Source organism: Dendropsophus ebraccatus, unplaced genomic scaffold (assembly GCF_027789765.1).
Source record: "Dendropsophus ebraccatus isolate aDenEbr1 unplaced genomic scaffold, aDenEbr1.pat pat_scaffold_1143_ctg1, whole genome shotgun sequence".
Lineage (NCBI taxonomy): Eukaryota > Metazoa > Chordata > Amphibia > Anura > Hylidae > Dendropsophus > Dendropsophus ebraccatus.
The window spans coordinates 1-25000 of NW_027208560.1; the positions used below are offsets into that span (position 1 = coordinate 1).

The 25000-nt window shown below is 44.9% G+C and overlaps 7 non-coding genes and 6 pseudogenes across 7 annotated transcripts; all 13 read right to left on the reverse strand.

The window, feature by feature from the left end:
- Positions 1-321: 321 nt before the first annotated feature.
- On the reverse strand, positions 322-512 carry LOC138774913 (U2 spliceosomal RNA). The gene has a single exon (XR_011360417.1). It is a non-coding gene; the product is annotated as a U2 spliceosomal RNA (small nuclear RNA).
- A 966-nt stretch (positions 513-1478) lies between these two features.
- Positions 1479-1669, reverse strand: LOC138774925 (U2 spliceosomal RNA). Its single transcript, XR_011360428.1, has one exon. It is a non-coding gene; the product is annotated as a U2 spliceosomal RNA (small nuclear RNA).
- Positions 1670-2643: 974 nt separating this feature from the next.
- On the reverse strand, positions 2644-2834 carry LOC138774937 (U2 spliceosomal RNA). Its single transcript, XR_011360439.1, has one exon. It is a non-coding gene; the product is annotated as a U2 spliceosomal RNA (small nuclear RNA).
- A 954-nt stretch (positions 2835-3788) lies between these two features.
- Positions 3789-3996, reverse strand: LOC138774941 (U2 spliceosomal RNA; annotated as a pseudogene).
- Positions 3997-5372: 1376 nt separating this feature from the next.
- Positions 5373-5572, reverse strand: LOC138774951 (U2 spliceosomal RNA). Its single transcript, XR_011360442.1, has one exon. It is a non-coding gene; the product is annotated as a U2 spliceosomal RNA (small nuclear RNA).
- Positions 5573-6534: 962 nt separating this feature from the next.
- On the reverse strand, positions 6535-6725 carry LOC138774949 (U2 spliceosomal RNA). The gene has a single exon (XR_011360441.1). It is a non-coding gene; the product is annotated as a U2 spliceosomal RNA (small nuclear RNA).
- Positions 6726-7695: 970 nt separating this feature from the next.
- On the reverse strand, positions 7696-7902 carry LOC138774944 (U2 spliceosomal RNA; annotated as a pseudogene).
- Positions 7903-13764: 5862 nt separating this feature from the next.
- Positions 13765-13983, reverse strand: LOC138774942 (U2 spliceosomal RNA; annotated as a pseudogene).
- Positions 13984-15361: 1378 nt separating this feature from the next.
- On the reverse strand, positions 15362-15500 carry LOC138774947 (U2 spliceosomal RNA; annotated as a pseudogene).
- A 962-nt stretch (positions 15501-16462) lies between these two features.
- Positions 16463-16653, reverse strand: LOC138774952 (U2 spliceosomal RNA). Its single transcript, XR_011360443.1, has one exon. It is a non-coding gene; the product is annotated as a U2 spliceosomal RNA (small nuclear RNA).
- Positions 16654-17611: 958 nt separating this feature from the next.
- Positions 17612-17782, reverse strand: LOC138774945 (U2 spliceosomal RNA; annotated as a pseudogene).
- A 5063-nt stretch (positions 17783-22845) lies between these two features.
- Positions 22846-22934, reverse strand: LOC138774950 (U2 spliceosomal RNA; annotated as a pseudogene).
- Positions 22935-23892: 958 nt separating this feature from the next.
- On the reverse strand, positions 23893-24083 carry LOC138774914 (U2 spliceosomal RNA). The gene has a single exon (XR_011360418.1). It is a non-coding gene; the product is annotated as a U2 spliceosomal RNA (small nuclear RNA).
- Positions 24084-25000: the final 917 nt, after the last annotated feature.

The window sequence follows — 25000 nt, forward strand, 5'->3', positions numbered from 1 at the left end:
ACCGGCTGCAACTGAGCTGCTTGTTGTGCTGGCAGCTGTGTATAGCAGCAAAGCCTTGATGACATCACGTCCCGCGATGACATCACCAGCACTGGCCCGGCAGCCAAGTTGTAAACAACTCTGCCAGTTGGTTGCCATGGCAACAGAGGCCAGCAAGTCTTGGACAAACAAACTTTTCGTAGCCACACTCGGGCTAATTTTTCGGGGTCGGTCCACCTGCGCACAACACACTCGAGGGATGTTTCTTGCAAAACAGTAGTTTCAGGTGCAGCCGGCTTGTTTCCTTCTTCATTCTTTTGCTCTGTTTTTTGCAAACTCATTAGGGGGTGCACTGAACCTGGAGGCACTGCAATACCAGGTCAATGCCTGGAGAGGACAGAGCAAGCTCTTTTTCCATCTCCCTGTTCTAAAAATCCATTTAATATATGGTCCCCAGATAGGGGACGTATCAGATATTAAACTGATAAGAACAGATACTACACTTGATCTTAGCCAAAAGGCCGAGAAGCGATGGCCACAACGGTTTCCCGAAAACTCCCCTTCTCGGACACCACGTCCTTCTTGTTAAGGCGAAGCCAGACATACATACCCTATTATGCGCTCCACCCTCTCAGATGGCGGACCGGACGTGCTTTCACACTGCATCTCCTATTGCCTAGCACTGCCTCTGTCTTCCTTTCTGCTCTCAAATCTGAATAGCTCCACCCCCCAATCACACTGCGTCTGCTTCCACCTGATGGATGGCAGACATACACGTCTCTGTCTCTGTCTCCGTCTCTGTCTGGCATACATGACATGCAGCTAGCTCTTTGGCTGGCTGTCTCTGTAGCTGGCTGGCTGTCTCTGTGGCTGGCTGCCTAGCTGGCTAGCTTATTATTAGTACCTACCTACCTACCTACCTACCTACCTATCTATCTATCTATCTATCTATCTATCTATCTATCTATCTATCTATCTAATCTATCCTATCTATCCTATCTATTCTATCTAATGTATCTAATCTATCTATCAAAGAACATGGAGGGTGAATTCTCCCAGCTGGAGCCGTAGGCAGGCAGCATCAGCAGGATACATCGGCCGGCCACCAGGAAATCAAATCCAAAGGAAACGGTTTAATAAACTGCACCTACCTTTCCACCTACCTGCTCGGTCGCTTGACCGGCTGCAACTGAGCTGCTTGTTGTGCTGGCAGCTGTGTATAGCAGCAAAGCCTTGATGACATCACGTCCCGCGATGACATCACCAGCACTGGCCCGGCAGCCAAGTTGTAAACAACTCTGCCAGTTGGTTGCCATGGCAACAGAGGCCAGCAAGTCTTGGACAAACAAACTTTTCGTAGCCACACTCGGGCTAATTTTTCGGGGTCGGTCCACCTGCGCACAACACACTCGAGGGATGTTTCTTGCAAAACAGTAGTTTCAGGTGCAGCCGGCTTGTTTCCTTCTTCATTCTTTTGCTCTGTTTTTTGCAAACTCATTAGGGGGTGCACTGAACCTGGAGGCACTGCAATACCAGGTCAATGCCTGGAGAGGACAGAGCAAGCTCTTTTTCCATCTCCCTGTTCTAAAAATCCATTTAATATATGGTCCCCAGATAGGGGACGTATCAGATATTAAACTGATAAGAACAGATACTACACTTGATCTTAGCCAAAAGGCCGAGAAGCGATGGCCACAACGGTTTCCCGAAAACTCCCCTTCTCGGACACCACGTCCTTCTTGTTAAGGCGAAGCCAGACATACATACCCTATTATGCGCTCCACCCTCTCAGATGGCGGACCGGACGTGCTTTCACACTGCATCTCCTATTGCCTAGCACTGCCTCTGTCTTCCTTTCTGCTCTCAAATCTGAATAGCTCCACCCCCCAATCACACTGCGTCTGCTTCCACCTGATGGATGGCAGACATACACGTCTCTGTCTCTGTCTCCGTCTCTGTCTGGCATACATGACATGCAGCTAGCTCTTTGGCTGGCTGTCTCTGTAGCTGGCTGGCTGTCTCTGTGGCTGGCTGCCTAGCTGGCTAGCTTATTATTAGTACCTACCTACCTACCTACCTACCTACCTATCTATCTATCTATCTATCTATCTATCTATCTATCTATCTATCTATCTATCTATCTAATCTATCCTATCTATCCTATCTATTCTATCTAATGTATCTAATCTATCTATCAAAGAACATGGAGGGTGAATTCTCCCAGCTGGAGCCGTAGGCAGGCAGCATCAGCAGGATACATCGGCCGGCCACCAGGAAATCAAATCCAAAGGAAACGGTTTAATAAACTGCACCTACCTTTCCACCTACCTGCTCGGTCGCTTGACCGGCTGCAACTGAGCTGCTTGTTGTGCTGGCAGCTGTGTATAGCAGCAAAGCCTTGATGACATCACGTCCCGCGATGACATCACCAGCACTGGCCCGGCAGCCAAGTTGTAAACAACTCTGCCAGTTGGTTGCCATGGCAACAGAGGCCAGCAAGTCTTGGACAAACAAACTTTTCGTAGCCACACTCGGGCTAATTTTTCGGGGTCGGTCCACCTGCGCACAACACACTCGAGGGATGTTTCTTGCAAAACAGTAGTTTCAGGTGCAGCCGGCTTGTTTCCTTCTTCATTCTTTTGCTCTGTTTTTTGCAAACTCATTAGGGGGTGCACTGAACCTGGAGGCACTGCAATACCAGGTCAATGCCTGGAGAGGACAGAGCAAGCTCTTTTTCCATCTCCCTGTTCTAAAAATCCATTTAATATATGGTCCCCAGATAGGGGACGTATCAGATATTAAACTGATAAGAACAGATACTACACTTGATCTTAGCCAAAAGGCCGAGAAGCGATGGCCACAACGGTTTCCCGAAAACTCCCCTTCTCGGACACCACGTCCTTCTTGTTAAGGCGAAGCCAGACATACATACCCTATTATGCGCTCCACCCTCTCAGATGGCGGACCGGACGTGCTTTCACACTGCATCTCCTATTGCCTAGCACTGCCTCTGTCTTCCTTTCTGCTCTCAAATCTGAATAGCTCCACCCCCCAATCACACTGCGTCTGCTTCCACCTGATGGATGGCAGACATACACGTCTCTGTCTCTGTCTCCGTCTCTGTCTGGCATACATGACATGCAGCTAGCTCTTTGGCTGGCTGTCTCTGTAGCTGGCTGGCTGTCTCTGTGGCTGGCTGCCTAGCTGGCTAGCTTATTATTAGTACCTACCTACCTACCTACCTATCTATCTATCTATCTATCTATCTATCTATCTATCTATCTATCTAATCTATCCTATCTATCCTATCTATTCTATCTAATGTATCTAATCTATCTATCAAAGAACATGGAGGGTGAATTCTCCCAGCTGGAGCCGTAGGCAGGCAGCATCAGCAGGATACATCGGCCGGCCACCAGGAAATCAAATCCAAAGGAAACGGTTTAATAAACTGCACCTACCTTTCCACCTACCTGCTCGGTCGCTTGACCGGCTGCAACTGAGCTGCTTGTTGTGCTGGCAGCTGTGTATAGCAGCAAAGCCTTGATGACATCACGTCCCGCGATGACATCACCAGCACTGGCCCGGCAGCCAAGTTGTAAACAACTCTGCCAGTTGGTTGCCATGGCAACAGAGGCCAGCAAGTCTTGGACAAACAAACTTTTCGTAGCCACACTCGGGCTAATTTTTCGGGGTCGGTCCACCTGCGCACAACACACTCGAGGGATGTTTCTTGCAAAACAGTAGTTTCAGGTGCAGCCGGCTTGTTTCCTTCTTCATTCTTTTGCTCTGTTTTTTGCAAACTCATTAGGGGGTGCACTGAACCTGGAGGCACTGCAATACCAGGTCAATGCCTGGAGAGGACAGAGCAAGCTCTTTTTCCATCTCCCTGTTCTAAAAATCCATTTAATATATGGTCCCCAGATAGGGGACGTATCAGATATTAAACTGATAAGAACAGATTTTTTTTTTTTTTTTTTTTTTTTTTAAAACCATTCAGAATGGTTTAAAATCGATATGAACAGGAAAAACCTGCTCACATCCCCTTTTAATACTCCAACCATCTCATCATCATGGTCATTTCACTCAGAAATCAACAAACACATAAAGCTATTTTGACAAAACTTAAACATATCTATAGTAAGTAAAGAAAAAACATAGACTTACTTCAAAACCTCAAGGTCTCATTCCTCCTTTGAAAGCAAAAAAGGACAATACATGTAGCATAATACCTGTTTTTGACCCAGACTCTGATATTCTTTTCGCAATATCCGGGGGCACTTTATAGGTCTCAAAAAACCTATTCCCCTGCTTCTCCCAATGCGTAGTCACTTTACTATATAACTGGTTTAAAGAAAATGTTCTCTCTACAGAGTCTATCTGATCCCAACATTCCTGTGAGATTAACAGGTAGTCTCTCCGTTCCTCTTCTGTAAGGCACCTTCCCATCCTCCTCCTTAACTCTGCCTCTCTAGATATTGCTTTGGGTACTCTTTGAATAGAAATATCTATTTCTTCCTCCTGTTGGGGGGACTTGCCTCCACTTGCACGCTCCGTCTCTTTTTTACTTCTCTTCCCTTGTGGGGAACTACCAGCGCCCCCAGTGGGCTCTTGCCTACCTTCATGCTCCCTTCCACTTTTCTTTTTCGCAGGACAGAATGCGTATAAATGCTCTGTGCTCCCACATAGGTGACATATTTTTTTCCTATCACATGACTCAGTGGAGTGCCCTTCTCCTTGACATTTGGAACAATAGGAGACTGTGCATTGATCCTTCGTATGACCATACTGTTTGCAATTCCTGCAGAAAATCTCCATTCCCGAGAAAAACAAGTCGCCATTGACAGACCCAATCTTAAATCTTGCTGGGGGAACACATAATATATCGCTTTCCGATACCTTGAACTTCACGAGGAATCTCCATTTCATTGTCCACAAACCAAAACGATTCAGGACCTTACCCTTAGCAGCGACTTCTTCACAGTACTTCATCAGAAATGCCGAAATTTCCTCCTCCAACACATAAGGGCTATACATCCTTATTGTTATCAGTCTTTCTCTCCTCGGAAAATGAGAGGCAATGTCAATACCATTCAATATAACATCATTCCTAACACTCTCCATCTTACCCAGAAGATAGCTGTGATCCTCTTCCGAACTTAATACCAAATCGTAGATCCCTCGCCTTGGGAACTCCAAACATGCCAAGATTTGTCTCCGTTCCAGACCCAGCAATCTGAAGAAAACCTCTTCCACCAAAAAATCTAGGCCCAACTCCTTCTTCCTGGGGTCCTTCAACGTAAAACGCACCCCATTTCTAATTCTTGCGTAAGCTGGGACTTCTTCTGGCACAGTTCCATCTTCGTTGGTGGCATCCATCTTCCAAGAAAAAAAAACAGCACAACCCACGATGCACCTCCCCTGCGGATGCAGGTAGGTGTGATCGCTTCCCGTTGCCTGGGGACTAAGCCGCCTGCCAAAAGCAGCAAGGAGGTAATCCTCCAAGGCCAACAGGTCGGGTACCCCAGGCACCTTCCGACCAGATCTCCTGTAGATACTACACTTGATCTTAGCCAAAAGGCCGAGAAGCGATGGCCACAACGGTTTCCCGAAAACTCCCCTTCTCGGACACCACGTCCTTCTTGTTAAGGCGAAGCCAGACATACATACCCTATTATGCGCTCCACCCTCTCAGATGGCGGACCGGACGTGCTTTCACACTGCATCTCCTATTGCCTAGCACTGCCTCTGTCTTCCTTTCTGCTCTCAAATCTGAATAGCTCCACCCCCCAATCACACTGCGTCTGCTTCCACCTGATGGATGGCAGACATACACGTCTCTGTCTCTGTCTCCGTCTCTGTCTGGCATACATGACATGCAGCTAGCTCTTTGGCTGGCTGTCTCTGTAGCTGGCTGGCTGTCTCTGTGGCTGGCTGCCTAGCTGGCTAGCTTATTATTAGTACCTACCTACCTACCTACCTATCTATCTATCTATCTATCTATCTATCTATCTATCTATCTATCTATCTATCTAATCTATCCTATCTATCCTATCTATTCTATCTAATGTATCTAATCTATCTATCAAAGAACATGGAGGGTGAATTCTCCCAGCTGGAGCCGTAGGCAGGCAGCATCAGCAGGATACATCGGCCGGCCACCAGGAAATCAAATCCAAAGGAAACGGTTTAATAAACTGCACCTACCTTTCCACCTACCTGCTCGGTCGCTTGACCGGCTGCAACTGAGCTGCTTGTTGTGCTGGCAGCTGTGTATAGCAGCAAAGCCTTGATGACATCACGTCCCGCGATGACATCACCAGCACTGGCCCGGCAGCCAAGTTGTAAACAACTCTGCCAGTTGGTTGCCATGGCAACAGAGGCCAGCAAGTCTTGGACAAACAAACTTTTCGTAGCCACACTCGGGCTAATTTTTCGGGGTCGGTCCACCTGCGCACAACACACTCGAGGGATGTTTCTTGCAAAACAGTAGTTTCAGGTGCAGCCGGCTTGTTTCCTTCTTCATTCTTTTGCTCTGTTTTTTGCAAACTCATTAGGGGGTGCACTGAACCTGGAGGCACTGCAATACCAGGTCAATGCCTGGAGAGGACAGAGCAAGCTCTTTTTCCATCTCCCTGTTCTAAAAATCCATTTAATATATGGTCCCCAGATAGGGGACGTATCAGATATTAAACTGATAAGAACAGATACTACACTTGATCTTAGCCAAAAGGCCGAGAAGCGATGGCCACAACGGTTTCCCGAAAACTCCCCTTCTCGGACACCACGTCCTTCTTGTTAAGGCGAAGCCAGACATACATACCCTATTATGCGCTCCACCCTCTCAGATGGCGGACCGGACGTGCTTTCACACTGCATCTCCTATTGCCTAGCACTGCCTCTGTCTTCCTTTCTGCTCTCAAATCTGAATAGCTCCACCCCCCAATCACACTGCGTCTGCTTCCACCTGATGGATGGCAGACATACACGTCTCTGTCTCTGTCTCCGTCTCTGTCTGGCATACATGACATGCAGCTAGCTCTTTGGCTGGCTGTCTCTGTAGCTGGCTGGCTGTCTCTGTGGCTGGCTGCCTAGCTGGCTAGCTTATTATTAGTACCTACCTACCTACCTACCTACCTACCTATCTATCTATCTATCTATCTATCTATCTATCTATCTATCTATCTATCTATCTAATCTATCCTATCTATCCTATCTATTCTATCTAATGTATCTAATCTATCTATCAAAGAACATGGAGGGTGAATTCTCCCAGCTGGAGCCGTAGGCAGGCAGCATCAGCAGGATACATCGGCCGGCCACCAGGAAATCAAATCCAAAGGAAACGGTTTAATAAACTGCACCTACCTTTCCACCTACCTGCTCGGTCGCTTGACCGGCTGCAACTGAGCTGCTTGTTGTGCTGGCAGCTGTGTATAGCAGCAAAGCCTTGATGACATCACGTCCCGCGATGACATCACCAGCACTGGCCCGGCAGCCAAGTTGTAAACAACTCTGCCAGTTGGTTGCCATGGCAACAGAGGCCAGCAAGTCTTGGACAAACAAACTTTTCGTAGCCACACTCGGGCTAATTTTTCGGGGTCGGTCCACCTGCGCACAACACACTCGAGGGATGTTTCTTGCAAAACAGTAGTTTCAGGTGCAGCCGGCTTGTTTCCTTCTTCATTCTTTTGCTCTGTTTTTTGCAAACTCATTAGGGGGTGCACTGAACCTGGAGGCACTGCAATACCAGGTCAATGCCTGGAGAGGACAGAGCAAGCTCTTTTTCCATCTCCCTGTTCTAAAAATCCATTTAATATATGGTCCCCAGATAGGGGACGTATCAGATATTAAACTGATAAGAACAGATTTTTTTTTTTTTTTTTTTTTTTTTTTAAACCATTCAGAATGGTTAAAAGCGTAAAAAAACAGCATAAACTGTTTCAAGCCGTAACGCTTATTCCACCCATTTCATCATAATGGTCACTTTATCATTTTAAACACCCAAAAATACAGTGATATTACAAACCAATATAACACCTATACACACATATTTACATAACTATTTACATATAGTACATACTTATTTACATTAATCAATACTAAACTTTTACCAAAAACTTCCATTTCCTGAACTTCCATACTCCCTCACTGTCTATGTCACCACCATGCTGCTTATCCCACAAATATACTACATATAATCTGGACAAAACTAATCTCACACATTCATTAACTGACACAAACTTTCTTTTAAATACCCACAGATTCCGCACATCCCATAAACTCTCCATCACACACGCCATAATCAACCACATCACTCTCTCCTTAATCTTACTAGAAGCACCCATACCAAACATCGCCACTCTCCAGTCTACAAAAGTCACACCAGCCAACTCCCTACATAAACCCCCTACACCTTTCCATACATCATACGCATAATCACAGTCCCACATCACATGTCTCACAGACTCACTAGACCCACAACCATCTCTTGGACACACCTCATTTCTAATCAAGTCACGCTTTTTCTGCACCTGTCTTACTGGCAAAATATCATGCAAACCCATCCATACAATATCACGCTGTCTATTTGACATTCCACCTGTCTTCATTTTCTTCCACACACTCAAAGCCTCATCCGCTCGCATACCACTTATATTACACACCCGCTCATTTGCATGCATCTTCTCCATCACTTTCCTTTTATCCTTGAAATCACTCACCGGCACACTTAGCAAATCAAACTCAACCACAAACTTCTCCACCTTCATATACCATATAGGACACTTAAAAGCAACTGGCACTCTGGCATCCCTTTCAACCCATTTCAATCCATACAACATCCATCCAGCCATATATCTTACCATACATCCTGCCTTATTCCCTCTACCCAATAACACAGTCATGACTTTAATATAGCTCAACCCCAAAAACACCTGAAAATTTGGAAATCCCAATCCCCCATTCTCACATGACTTATACACATACTCTCTCTTCAGCTTCTCCATTCTACTCCCCCACAAAAAAGTGAAACACAACTTCTCAGCCTTTCTTACATTCTTCACAGAAAAAGGAAACACATTCGCACAAAAAAGCAAAATTGGCAAAACAACCGCTTTCACAACCAACACCTTCCCCACCAATGTCAATTCTCTTGTCCTCCAAAAATTCAACTTTCGTTCAATCCTCTTTCCACACTCCTCCCAACTTTCATTCCCTTTCAAATCGTCATTAAACTGTACACCCAGAATCTTAATCGCCCCCACTTCACACGTTACATCTTCCATCCTGACACTCTTGTCCCCAAAACATTTAAAAACACACTTATCCCAATTCACCTTAAATGCAGACGCTCCACAAAAGAAATCTAATAACAATTTAGCCCTGTTCATACTCGCCATGTTATCACTCATAACCACAATATCATCCATGTACCCCAAAACCTTCACATTTTTACCAGCACTCCCCGGAATCAGCAAACCTCTCATCCTCTTATCTCTCCTAATACTACACAACAAAGGCTCAATCACACTTACAAACAAAATTGGAGACATAGGGCAACCTTGCCTGACTCCAGAATTTACCCTCACTTTTCTACTCAATACACCATTCACCAATACCTCACTTGTCACATCCATATACAAGCATTTCACAATATCCACAAACCTCTCAGGAAAGCCCATTTTCCCCAACACCTTAAACATAAAATCATGCGCCACCCTGTCAAAAGCTTTCTCAAAATCCACAGCCAAAACCATACACTTCTGTTTCCTATCCATACAATCCCCAAACATATCTCTTAACAAAAACAAATTATCTGTCATACTCCTACCTGGAATCGCACATACCTGATCCTCCCCAATCACCTGATCAATCACATCTCGCATACGTCCAGACACAATCTTACTAAACACCTTGTAGTCCGTATTCAGCAACGTAATTGGTCTCCAATTCCCCAAACACTTCTTATCTCCTTTCTTATGTATCAGCACTACCACACCTTCCTTCATTGACTCACTCAATCTACCATTCTCCCACATATATTGACACACCTCCACCATATCCTTTCCCACAACATCCCATACTTTTACATAAAACTCAACAGGTATCCCATCTTTCCCAGGCGTCTTATTTTTCCTCGCACTCATTACAGTTTTCCTAACTTCCTCCATGCTAACATCCTCACATAACCACTCACTCTCACTCTCCTTAAGCTTACTCTCCAGACTATCTAGCACCTCACTCTCCAATCCCTTATCTGTCCATTTACACCCATACAAATCACCATAATAAGACTCCACCTCTCTCAGCACATCCTCCCCAGAAACACAATCTCCTTCTTTATTAATCACCACATCCATATCGTTCTTCTTCCCACACACCTTTTTAAAGAAAAAACTCGTACATTTCTCATTCTTATCCATATATTCTACTTTCGATCTATAAATAATCTCCTTCCCTTTTTTCTCCATAACCTCTTTCATTTCCTTCCTTGCATCCTCCAACAAATCACTTACATCCACACCACACATACTTATCTTATGCAACCAATTCATTTTGATATTTAATTCATTAAACTTATCCCTGGCCATGGCGGCTTTTTTATAGCCCCATCTCTTAAAAAATATCTTTATCTTCCCTTTCATCCAATCCCACCATTCTAGTATACATCCAAAATCATTCTTCCTGACTTCCCACCTCCCATACGCACACTTAAACTCTTCTATCACCCTAACATCCTCCAGCAAACTTGTATTTAATTTCCACACACCCTTCCCATACAACCCCTTCACCTCCCACTCTAAGCAAATACTCAAATACACATGATCCGAAAACCCCACTGCATCTTGGGAAAAACTTACACAATTTGCATTCTTAGTCACATACATGCGGTCTATCCTGGACTCCACCCCTCCCCTATCTGCCTTATATGTCGCAGGTGGTGACTCCCCCAGGTGCAACACAGCTGCATCCACTAATGCAAAATCTGCCACAATGTGCTTCAGCCTCCGCCCTGTTACATCCATTTTACCACCCTCTGTTAAACAGTTGAAATCTCCCGCCAAAACCGTAGGAGTTCTCCCAGGCAGGAACAAAGCAAGTTTCTCTAACAGTTTTAACCTATCCTCTTTTTTTGTAGGACAATACACATTTAATATTCTTACACGTATCCCCCTAAAAACCACCACCGCCATAATACACCTCCCAACCTCCACCACAGTATAACTTTCAAACTTCATACTCTTATCCCCCAACAAAATCCCCACACCATCATTCCTATTCACATCCGAACCAGACCACACACACTGCCCATGCGGCCACTCTTTTTCACTCAAAGATTCATTTATACCACATTCTTGCACACAATATATTTCGGCTCTCAGACTTTTCAGAAAGTCAAAGACCGCTACCCTCCTAGTTTTTGACCGGATTAGCCGTACGTTCACGGATACGACATTAAATGTAGCTTTGGGCGCCATGTTTTAATTCGACACGCCAGCGGACCACAGACACCCCACCTCTCCTTCATCCTTTGTCTCCTTGAAACTGGCAGCCTGATGTAAAGGCCAAGGTCCCGGCTTCGTCTAAAAAAGGCACATCCATGGCAATAGCTGACTCTGGGTAGACAGGACTCACACCACCTTCGCTCATTACCGGAGACTGCGCCACTCTAGCTCTTTTTGGAGCCAAAACTAAAGCCTCCTCTAATGGCCTAGAGGCTGAAAAATCTCCCTGGCCACCACCACTTGCCTCCTGGACCTCCATGGAGCTCTCTGCCCAGGAAAGCGTGGGAGCCTCAGGGGCAGTACCCCCAATCTCCCCCTCTCCCTGCACCACAGAAACTTGAGGAATCTCCTCTTCCACCTGGGTAGTCTTCATTATGGCCGCGACTCCCATGTCAAAACTCGGCTCACCCACATTCACTGTGGGTTCTTTCCGGGGAACCTCTCCACCGGCCGCTTCCGCATATGATTTTATTTTCTTCAAACCACAATCTTTAAATGCATGCCCTGTTTTGCCGCACACATTGCAGACAATAGGGTTGATACAGTGCCTGGTAAAATGGCCCTGTTGCCCACATCTGCCACACTTCCTCTCCTCCACCACACAATCTTCCATAGTGTGACCAAAAATCTTGCACTTTCTACAAAACATTGGTGCACCGGGAAAAAATAAATAACCCCTGTCTCTGCCAATGGAGAAATTCAGAGGAGGGTACAGCAAACCTCCTGGGCTGTTAGGGTCTTCTTTAAAGATAACAAAGTATTTGTACTTGCCCGTCCACAGCTTCTCACTATTGAAAACTTTATGTGAGTACCTTACCACTTCGCAATATCTGTGCAGCAACAACTCTATGTCTTCCCTCAGGACATGAGGATTGTACATAAAGACAACGACAGGAACTTCTGCTCTATTGTACAATACTGTGAAGGTCAAGCCGTCCAACACAGGATCATCCACACACTCTTGCAGCTTACGGTACAGTTCATGACAATGGCTCATTGAAGTGAGCACCAGAACAAATTTGCCCTTTTTAGGGTCTTGCAGGCATAAGATATTCTCTTTCTTTACCTTTAAGCTGCCGAACAGGACGTCTTGCACCAGGACTCTAAGCGTGAAGTGGTCTTCTCTTCCATCTGCAACATCAATACGAAAAGCATTCCGGACCCGAGGTTCCCCGGTCGCTGCGAAGCGTAGTGTCACGCCCATGACGATCGCCTTCTTACCTTCAGCCGCCCCCTAAAGGGAGCAAAGCGTCCGGCGCCCTCTGACCAGATCCACACTTGATCTTAGCCAGAAGGCCGAGAAGCGATGGCCACAACGGTTTCCCGAAAACTCCCCTTCTCGGACACCACGTCCTTCTTGTTAAGGCGAAGCCAGACATACATACCCTATTATGCGCTCCACCCTCTCAGATGGCGGACCGGACGTGCTTTCACACTGCATCTCCTATTGCCTAGCACTGCCTCTGTCTTCCTTTCTGCTCTCAAATCTGAATAGCTCCACCCCCCAATCACACTGCGTCTGCTTCCACCTGATGGATGGCAGACATACACGTCTCTGTCTCTGTCTCCGTCTCTGTCTGGCATACATGACATGCAGCTAGCTCTTTGGCTGGCTGTCTCTGTAGCTGGCTGGCTGTCTCTGTGGCTGGCTGCCTAGCTGGCTAGCTTATTATTAGTACCTACCTACCTACCTACCTACCTACCTATCTATCTATCTATCTATCTATCTATCTATCTATCTATCTATCTATCTATCTAATCTATCCTATCTATCCTATCTATTCTATCTAATGTATCTAATCTATCTATCAAAGAACATGGAGGGTGAATTCTCCCAGCTGGAGCCGTAGGCAGGCAGCATCAGCAGGATACATCGGCCGGCCACCAGGAAATCAAATCCAAAGGAAACGGTTTAATAAACTGCACCTACCTTTCCACCTACCTGCTCGGTCGCTTGACCGGCTGCAACTGAGCTGCTTGTTGTGCTGGCAGCTGTGTATAGCAGCAAAGCCTTGATGACATCACGTCCCGCGATGACATCACCAGCACTGGCCCGGCAGCCAAGTTGTAAACAACTCTGCCAGTTGGTTGCCATGGCAACAGAGGCCAGCAAGTCTTGGACAAACAAACTTTTCGTAGCCACACTCGGGCTAATTTTTCGGGGTCGGTCCACCTGCGCACAACACACTCGAGGGATGTTTCTTGCAAAACAGTAGTTTCAGGTGCAGCCGGCTTGTTTCCTTCTTCATTCTTTTGCTCTGTTTTTTGCAAACTCATTAGGGGGTGCACTGAACCTGGAGGCACTGCAATACCAGGTCAATGCCTGGAGAGGACAGAGCAAGCTCTTTTTCCATCTCCCTGTTCTAAAAATCCATTTAATATATGGTCCCCAGATAGGGGACGTATCAGATATTAAACTGATAAGAACAGATTTTTTTTTTTTTTTTTTTTTTTTTTTTTTTTTTTTTTAAAACCATTCAGAATGGTTAAAAACGATATAAACAGTAAACTGCTCATACCTTCCTCAATACTCCAACCATCTCATCATCATGGTCATATCCAATTTAATCTATATATCTAATAAATCATAATACAAAACGAAAACAAAACCACTCCACTTCATAAAGCAACCTAAATAACACAAGAAAAAAACAAACTTAAATTTCAAAGTCTCATACCTGCTTTCATACCAAAATAAGCCAATATTTGCAACATTGTATCTGATTTGGTTCCTGACTCCCGAATCCTCTTAACCACGTTTACTGGTATCTTGTAAGTCTCAAAAAACCTTGGTCCATATTTTTCCATATGCTCCAATACTTTCTTATGCAATATACTCAGAGGGATATGTTTCCCCTCTAAATTTTCAATCTCCTCCCAAATCTCTTTTGGAATAGTATCATAGTCCTTTTTTTCTTCTTCCGAAAGAAATTTTACTTTCTTCCCTCTGATCCTTGGGCCTCTCTGAATCACCAGCCCTTCCGCTTCCTCCTGCGGGCCGCAACCAGCGCCTCCAGCAGCTTCCTGCACATCCTCTTTCTCCCTCTCCCGCTTCTTTTTAGCGGGACAGGACGCATACAAGTGATCTGTGCTTCCACATTGGTGACAGGTTTTTTTCTGATCACACGATTCAGCTGAATGTCCCTCTTTTTGACATTTTGAACACCAGGGAACTGAACAACTTTCCTTTGTATGCCCGTATTGTTTACATTTCCTACAAAACAACTCCATTCCCGAAAAAAACAGGTCTCCGTTGACAGAGCCGATCTTAAACCGTGCTGGAGGGACATATACCTTCTCATTTTCCAATACTTTAAATTTTGCAAAGAATCTCCACTTCATAGTCCACAACCCGAACTGGTTAAGGACCTTCCCTTTCGCGGTTACTTCCTCACAATATTCTGCCAAGAAAGCCGAGATCTCCTCCTCCGTCACGTAAGGGCTATACATTCTTATAGTTACCATTCTTTCTCGCCTCGGAAAATGAGAAGTGACATCAATACCATTAAGTACAGCACTACTCTTAACACTTTCCATCTTACCCAGGAGATTGCTATGATCCTCTTCCGAACTCAGAACCAAATCGTATACACCTCGCCTTGGGAATTCCAAAAGAGCCAGGATTTGGCTCCGCTGTAGCCCCAGCAACTTGAAGAAAACTTCTTCAACCAGAAAGACTAGGCCCAATTCCTTCTTCCTGGGGTCTCTCAACGTAAAACGAATCCCATTTCTTATTTTCGCATAAGCTGGGACCTCCTCCGCTGTAGTTCCATCTTCATTAGTTGCTTCCATCTTCAAAAACGGGGTCTTCTCCAAACACTAACCAAACCGGTGCACCTCCCCTGCGGATGCAGGTAGGTGTGATCGCTTCCCGTTGCCTGGGGACTAAGCCGCCTGCCAATAGCAACAAGGAGGTAATCCTCCAAGGCCGACAGGTCGGGTACCCCAGGCACCTTCTGACCAGATCTCCTGTAGATACTACACTTGATCTTAGCCAAAAGGCCGAGAAGCGATGGCCACAACGGTTTCCCGAAAACTCCCCTTCTCGGACACCACGTCCTTCTTGTTAAGGCGAAGCCAGACATACATACCCTATTATGCGCTCCACCCTCTCAGATGGCGGACCGGACGTGCTTTCACACTGCATCTCCTATTGCCTAGCACTGCCTCTGTCTTCCTTTCTGCTCTCAAATCTGAATAGCTCCACCCCCCAATCACACTGCGTCTGCTTCCACCTGATGGATGGCAGACATACACGTCTCTGTCTCTGTCTCCGTCTCTGTCTGGCATACATGACATGCAGCTAGCTCTTTGGCTGGCTGTCTCTGTAGCTGGCTGGCTGTCTCTGTGGCTGGCTGCCTAGCTGGCTAGCTTATTATTAGTACCTACCTACCTACCTACCTACCTACCTATCTATCTATCTATCTATCTATCTATCTATCTATCTATCTATCTAATCTATCCTATCTATCCTATCTATTCTATCTAATGTATCTAATCTATCTATCAAAGAACATGGAGGGTGAATTCTCCCAGCTGGAGCCGTAGGCAGGCAGCATCAGCAGGATACATCGGCCGGCCACCAGGAAATCAAATCCAAAGGAAACGGTTTAATAAACTGCACCTACCTTTCCACCTACCTGCTCGGTCGCTTGACCGGCTGCAACTGAGCTGCTTGTTGTGCTGGCAGCTGTGTATAGCAGCAAAGCCTTGATGACATCACGTCCCGCGATGACATCACCAGCACTGGCCCGGCAGCCAAGTTGTAAACAACTCTGCCAGTTGGTTGCCATGGCAACAGAGGCCAGCAAGTCTTGGACAAACAAACTTTTCGTAGCCACACTCGGGCTAATTTTTCGGGGTCGGTCCACCTGCGCACAACACACTCGAGGGATGTTTCTTGCAAAACAGTAGTTTCAGGTGCAGCCGGCTTGTTTCCTTCTTCATTCTTTTGCTCTGTTTTTTGCAAACTCATTAGGGGGTGCACTGAACCTGGAGGCACTGCAATACCAGGTCAATGCCTGGAGAGGACAGAGCAAGCTCTTTTTCCATCTCCCTGTTCTAAAAATCCATTTAATATATGGTCCCCAGATAGGGGACGTATCAGATATTAAACTGATAAGAACAGATACTACACTTGATCTTAGCCAAAAGGCCGAGAAGCGATGGCCACAACGGTTTCCCGAAAACTCCCCTTCTCGGACACCACGTCCTTCTTGTTAAGGCGAAGCCAGACATACATACCCTATTATGCGCTCCACCCTCTCAGATGGCGGACCGGACGTGCTTTCACACTGCATCTCCTATTGCCTAGCACTGCCTCTGTCTTCCTTTCTGCTCTCAAATCTGAATAGCTCCACCCCCCAATCACACTGCGTCTGCTTCCACCTGATGGATGGCAGACATACACGTCTCTGTCTCTGTCTCCGTCTCTGTCTGGCATACATGACATGCAGCTAGCTCTTTGGCTGGCTGTCTCTGTAGCTGGCTGGCTGTCTCTGTGGCTGGCTGCCTAGCTGGCTAGCTTATTATTAGTACCTACCTACCTACCTACCTACCTACCTATCTATCTATCTATCTATCTATCTATCTATCTATCTATCTAATCTATCCTATCTATCCTATCTATTCTATCTAATGTATCTAATCTATCTATCAAAGAACATGGAGGGTGAATTCTCCCAGCTGGAGCCGTAGGCAGGCAGCATCAGCAGGATACATCGGCCGGCCACCAGGAAATCAAATCCAAAGGAAACGGTTTAATAAACTGCACCTACCTTTCCACCTACCTGCTCGGTCGCTTGACCGGCTGCAACTGAGCTGCTTGTTGTGCTGGCAGCTGTGTATAGCAGCAAAGCCTTGATGACATCACGTCCCGCGATGACATCACCAGCACTGGCCCGGCAGCCAAGTTGTAAACAACTCTGCCAGTTGGTTGCCATGGCAACAGAGGCCAGCAAGTCTTGGACAAACAAACTTTTCGTAGCCACACTCGGGCTAATTTTTCGGGGTCGGTCCACCTGCGCACAACACACTCGAGGGATGTTTCTTGCAAAACAGTAGTTTCAGGTGCAGCCGGCTTGTTTCCTTCTTCATTCTTTTGCTCTGTTTTTTGCAAACTCATTAGGGGGTGCACTGAACCTGGAGGCACTGCAATACCAGGTCAATGCCTGGAGAGGACAGAGCAAGCTCTTTTTCCATCTCCCTGTTCTAAAAATCCATTTAATATATGGTCCCCAGATAGGGGACGTATCAGATATTAAACTGATAAGAACAGATTTTTTTTTTTTTTTTTTTTTTTTTTTTTTTTTTTTTTTTTTTTTTTTTTTCCTCAGTCAGAAATCTTACATCTCAGTCAGTTCACTGCTGGTAGTGACTCAATATAATGCAAGATCTTAAAAACATCATTCGGAAAAAAACCTAAAAACTCCAAAAAACCCCCACTTTAACTACTTACAGTATTGCTTCCATTGTGTAAATCTCCATGTCTGTTCTGCTTTTTCTTCTCCCATCTTCTTTTTATCGAATAAATACACATCAAACAATCTTGCCATAAAAACCTTGCAACATTCCTTAGGAGTGAGAGAAACTTGTTTAAAAACCAGTAAATTTCTTGCGTCCCACAGAACTTCTTTAAATATGCAAAAAAGAATCCACGAGGCACGGGAACAACTTTCAGATTTAAAATCTTGACCAATTAAAATCTTTTCGAAATTAAAACCATTAAAACCAGTCAATGTATGGAGAAGATCCTTTAAAAGAACAATAAAAGCTCCAGCAAAAAAACAATTCCAATAAATATGACTTATATCTTCCACACCTCTGCAACCCTCTCTCGGACATGTTTCGCTCACGCCTATGCCTCTCCTTTTCATAAAGGCTCTGGTTGGCAGGGATCCGTGTATAGAAAGCCATGTTATGTCTTTCTGCCGATTTGATACACCTAATAGTTCAAAACATTCCCATATTCTCTTTGATTGCACATTATTGCAGAATGGCACATCACCCATCAACTCCTCCTTTTGTATATACTGCATAATTTCTTTTTTTTCAGTTTTCCTAATGGAGCCCAAACCATTTTGATCATAAAAGGACCTAAGCACCATATAAAACGAGGGAATCACAAAAGCTATTGGTTTTCTCAGGTCCCTTTCACACCAGCTCCATTTAGCGAAAAGCCATCCTGCCAAATAATTGCACATAGCCGCAGTCTTATTATTGCACTTAGAAATCTTATAAATAGTTAAAAAATAATGTAACTTTAAAAAAATTCTAATGTTGGGAAAACCATATCCTCCATTTGTTGTTTTGCTCATTACAATTGTCCTTTTCATTTTCTCCATCTTTGATCCCCAGAAAAACACAAAAAGTTTTCTTGTAATCCGTCTAATCCATAACTCTCCAGGGGGAAAAATCACGGTTGTATATAAAAGCAGGGGTAAAATAACGGCTTTAATAATTAAAATCTTTCCTTTTAAAGACAAAGTCCTCAGTTTCCAAAAGTTCAATTTCTGATCCATTTTCTTCTCCAAATTAGCATAATTTTGATTTCCTTTTAAATTTTTCTCAAAAATAATCCCTAAGATCTCAATATCATTCTTTTCCTCCACTCCATCCACCACCACCTTCTCTTGCTTTCCAAAATTACACAGTTGACATTTTTGCCAGTTGACAGACATCCCAGCAATACAACAAAAAATCTTTATATGCAAATTAACCCTATTTAACTCAGCCTGGGATCTGCATATGAAAGCCACATCATCCATGTAGCTCAATGACTTCACACAATCTCCATTACCACCAGGAACAAAGGCCCCACGTACTTGTTTGTCCTTCTGTATAGACTTAAGGAGAGTCTCCACAACACAAATAAATAAAATAGGGGAGAGTGGGCAACCTTGTCTCACACCAGACCTTACATAAAACTCAGAACTTAAATGACCATTGACTAAAATTCGGCTACTAGCCCCCTGGTACATCCCTTTTATAACATCTAAAAGTTTCACAGGAATTCCCATATGTTCCAATACACTAAACATAAATCTGTGAGCTACTTTGTCGTATGCCTTCTCAAAGTCAATGCTCTCAATAAAAACTGAAGTTTTATTAAAATTCGCACAATAAATAACATCCCTTAAAAGAATCAAATTATCAGAAATCCTCCTCCCTGGTACAGCACAAACCTGGTAATCCCCCACCATAAAACCAATCACATCATTCATCCTTTTGGCAACAATCTTTGCAATAATCTTGTAATCTGTATTTAAAAGCGTAATCGGGCGCCAATTTCTAATGTCTCTCTCATCTCCTTTTTTATACACCAGGGTTACCACACCTTTTCGCATTGATTTAGAAAAATCACCATTATTAAAAACATATTGCACCACCCGACAAAATTCTTTATGAATAATGGACCAAAAAGACGAATAAAATTCTACAGGGAAGCCATCACATCCAGGGGTCTTATTTTTCGCCATACACTTTACAGCACATTCAATCTCACTCATGCTTATATCGTCCGTTAAAAAACCACCTCTTTCCTCAGGGATATTATTTGATAAAACATCACAATACTCAGAGATCTCCGCATCACTAGCTTTGCTCGCATTATTAAAAAGTGTTTCATAAAAACTGGTAATTCCCTCCACCATAGCAGCACCAGTTACCTCACCATCAGGGGTTAACACAGATTTAAAAAAACCCTTAGGTTTAAAACACTTCTTAAAAAAATACCTGGTACACTGCTCATTCTCTTCTAAATGCTGGACTTTCGCTCGATACACAATACTCTTGCCTTTCTCTTGAAGGGATTTTTTAATTTCTTCTTTAACTTCTAATATCTCTTTATCCACATCAATTCCAACTCTCTTGAATTTATGCAAAGTCTCCAGTTTACTAACCAGGGCAGCATCTTCTCTCTTTCTTTCCTGTGCTTTTCTAAGACAAAAATCTTTAAAAAAAACTCCAAACTTCTCCTTACTCCAATCCCACCAATCTAAAAGATTATTAAAAGATTTCTGCCTTAAAACACAATAAGAAAACACTTTTTTAAAACCATTTACCACTTCCTCCTCCTGCAACAAACTTACATTCAACTTCCAGAGTCCTCTGCCAAAAACAATGGACTCTGTGATGCTCAGCTCGGTCACAACCATCTTATGATCCGAAAAACTAGTCATCATATGATTGCACCGGGCTACCTTCACCCCCTCAGACACAAAAACATAGTCTAAGCGGGATCTCCAGCGGCCACTATCAGATATGTATGTAAATCGCTCATCAGTGCCAACCATCAGACCTGCATCAGTATAATGTAAGTCCTGCACCATTGCATTAAGAATCTTGGAAGTGGTATCCAACTTAGCTTCAGCGGAGCTCTCACGGTCTTCAACCGTCCTGATACAATTAAAATCACCAGCAATCACATTAAAATCTCTACCTGGCATAAAAACCTTGAGTGTCTCAAAAAATACAAAACGGTCCTGTTTATCTGCTGGAGCATAAACATTAAAAACTCTAATCCTTTGACCTAAAAACTCCAGGTTTAAAATCATAAACCTCCCAGGTACAATAATTTTATGTTCTAATACAGTAAAATTTCTATTCATCAATAAAATCCCAATCCCCTCATTCTTGTTATCAGTACATACAGACCAAAAAGACTCTCCCATTTCCCATTCATCCTCATGAGGTGGTGACCTTATTGCACATTCCTGTAGGCAAATAATATCAGCACGCACAGCCTTCAATTGTTCCAAAACTGCCGCTCTCCTCACTGCAGAGCCAATCCCCCGCACATTCAGAGATGCTAAAATCACACTCATTATAACAAAAAAGAGTATATGACTTATTTTCACACCCATCATGGACTCTCTCTCTGGCTGCCCACTCTCCTACTTAAAACATCAGGCGACTCCACCTGAGAGTCCCTGTCATTGCGAGGTGATGCAGAAGTAGCCAACTCCCCCCTACCACCCAACTTCCTTTTCTCCATTTTGCATCTTTTTACCCTTGAAATTAAGTTTTCATCACACTCATCATCTTCATCTTCATCACCATTATCATCCTCATCATCCATATCCACCTCCTCCTCGCTAACACTTTTCACCTGCTGCCCTGGTGTTATAGAAGCATCTGAATCCATCTCCTCCTCCTGGCATTCCATCTCCTCCCCCTGCCCCACTGTGGGATTAGGACAATCATCTGCACCTGCTGCTCCAACCACGAAAACATCACCAAACACTGTCTCCATTGTTCCCACTTTATGTTCACCACTCACACCACTCTGAGAACTTTGCATCTCCACTCTCTCTCCATTTTCACCAGGATCACCTTCAGTCACTTTCACCTCCTCTTTTCCCTGGACACTTACATTTTTAACTATCACACTCATGCCACCATGCTTCTTTTGTGGCTTACTCTGTACTTCCTCTTTTCCCGCCATTTTTTTGGTTACCTCACTAGAGCTCTTAGAACACTCTTCCACCGGTTTATCTTCCTCTACAAATCTTTGTCTCCCTCTTGGATGGTATCTTGTTCCTGCCGCCACTTCAGCGTAGCTTTTAGGCTTATTTTTCCATAGGTTACAACTCTTAGCCAAATGGCTCTCACTACCACAAATGTCACACTTTTTTTTCTCCTCACACACCCTTGCATTATGGCCAGCCTGACCACAATTTTTACAAATTTCGTCCTCCTCCGGACAGTTAGCCTGTACGTGGCCATAGGACCCACAATGCCTACAATACTCAAGTTGACCTTCAAAAAAACAAAACCCCCTTTCCCCTCCAATTGAGAAAACCGCTGGTATAGCTTTATATCCTCCAAGTTCAGCTCCATCCATTTTAAAGGACACCAAATATTTTCTCTTCCCATTCAAATAATTGTGTCTGTTTCTCAGCCTTCCAACGAACTCCACAGTCTCACAATAGCGGAACAAAAAAGCAGTCACCACACTATCTGCCACTTTAGGATTGTACATATGAACAACAACAGCCTTTTTCTTTTCCATATAAAGGGGCTCTACTTGCATTTTCTCCAAAATCTCCAGCTTCCCTTCTTCTTTCATTTTCTTTAAATCCATGTACACTCTCTGACATAACCTCGATTCAAAGAAAGTGATATCATAAATCCCTTTCTTAGGGAAATCCTGTAGCCCCAACACATCATTTACCTGGACATATCGAAGCTTCTGCAACACCTCCACCACGATCTCATCCAGTCCGATTTCTTTAAGATATTCGGTCCCGACCTTCAGCCGTACCGTATCGTCAATGCCACGAGACATCTTCGCAATTCCAGTAGGATCCACCGAAGCGTACCCACTATCGCCACTCAGCAACAACCCAGGGTCCCCACAAGGAGGACCCCGATCACCACCCCTTCCGACCAGACCAAATGCAGCAACAGGTACTACACTTGATCTTAGCCAAAAGGCCGAGAAGCGATGGCCACAACGGTTTCCCGAAAACTCCCCTTCTCGGACACCACGTCCTTCTTGTTAAGGCGAAGCCAGACATACATACCCTATTATGCGCTCCACCCTCTCAGATGGCGGACCGGACGTGCTTTCACACTGCATCTCCTATTGCCTAGCACTGCCTCTGTCTTCCTTTCTGCTCTCAAATCTGAATAGCTCCACCCCCCAATCACACTGCGTCTGCTTCCACCTGATGGATGGCAGACATACACGTCTCTGTCTCTGTCTCCGTCTCTGTCTGGCATACATGACATGCAGCTAGCTCTTTGGCTGGCTGTCTCTGTAGCTGGCTGGCTGTCTCTGTGGCTGGCTGCCTAGCTGGCTAGCTTATTATTAGTACCTACCTACCTACCTACCTATCTATCTATCTATCTATCTATCTATCTATCTATCTATCTATCTATCTAATCTATCCTATCTATCCTATCTATTCTATCTAATGTATCTAATCTATCTATCAAAGAACATGGAGGGTGAATTCTCCCAGCTGGAGCCGTAGGCAGGCAGCATCAGCAGGATACATCGGCCGGCCACCAGGAAATCAAATCCAAAGGAAACGGTTTAATAAACTGCACCTACCTTTCCACCTACCTGCTCGGTCGCTTGACCGGCTGCAACTGAGCTGCTTGTTGTGCTGGCAGCTGTGTATAGCAGCAAAGCCTTGATGACATCACGTCCCGCGATGACATCACCAGCACTGGCCCGGCAGCCAAGTTGTAAACAACTCTGCCAGTTGGTTGCCATGGCAACAGAGGCCAGCAAGTCTTGGACAAACAAACTTTTCGTAGCCACACTCGGGCTAATTTTTCGGGGTCGGTCCACCTGCGCACAACACACTCGAGGGATGTTTCTTGCAAAACAGTAGTTTCAGGTGCAGCCGGCTTGTTTCCTTCTTCATTCTTTTGCTCTGTTTTTTGCAAACTCATTAGGGGGTGCACTGAACCTGGAGGCACTGCAATACCAGGTCAATGCCTGGAGAGGACAGAGCAAGCTCTTTTTCCATCTCCCTGTTCTAAAAATCCATTTAATATATGGTCCCCAGATAGGGGACGTATCAGATATTAAACTGATAAGAACAGATACTACACTTGATCTTAGCCAAAAGGCCGAGAAGCGATGGCCACAACGGTTTCCCGAAAACTCCCCTTCTCGGACACCACGTCCTTCTTGTTAAGGCGAAGCCAGACATACATACCCTATTATGCGCTCCACCCTCTCAGATGGCGGACCGGACGTGCTTTCACACTGCATCTCCTATTGCCTAGCACTGCCTCTGTCTTCCTTTCTGCTCTCAAATCTGAATAGCTCCACCCCCCAATCACACTGCGTCTGCTTCCACCTGATGGATGGCAGACATACACGTCTCTGTCTCTGTCTCCGTCTCTGTCTGGCATACATGACATGCAGCTAGCTCTTTGGCTGGCTGTCTCTGTAGCTGGCTGGCTGTCTCTGTGGCTGGCTGCCTAGCTGGCTAGCTTATTATTAGTACCTACCTACCTACCTACCTACCTATCTATCTATCTATCTATCTATCTATCTATCTAATCTATCCTATCTATCCTATCTATTCTATCTAATGTATCTAATCTATCTATCAAAGAACATGGAGGGTGAATTCTCCCAGCTGGAGCCGTAGGCAGGCAGCATCAGCAGGATACATCGGCCGGCCACCAGGAAATCAAATCCAAAGGAAACGGTTTAATAAACTGCACCTACCTTTCCACCTACCTGCTCGGTCGCTTGACCGGCTGCAACTGAGCTGCTTGTTGTGCTGGCAGCTGTGTATAGCAGCAAAGCCTTGATGACATCACGTCCCGCGATGACATCACCAGCACTGGCCCGGCAGCCAAGTTGTAAACAACTCTGCCAGTTGGTTGCCATGGCAACAGAGGCCAGCAAGTCTTGGACAAACAAACTTTTCGTAGCCACACTCGGGCTAATTTTTCGGGGTCGGTCCACCTGCGCACAACACACTCGAGGGATGTTTCTTGCAAAACAGTAGTTTCAGGTGCAGCCGGCTTGTTTCCTTCTTCAT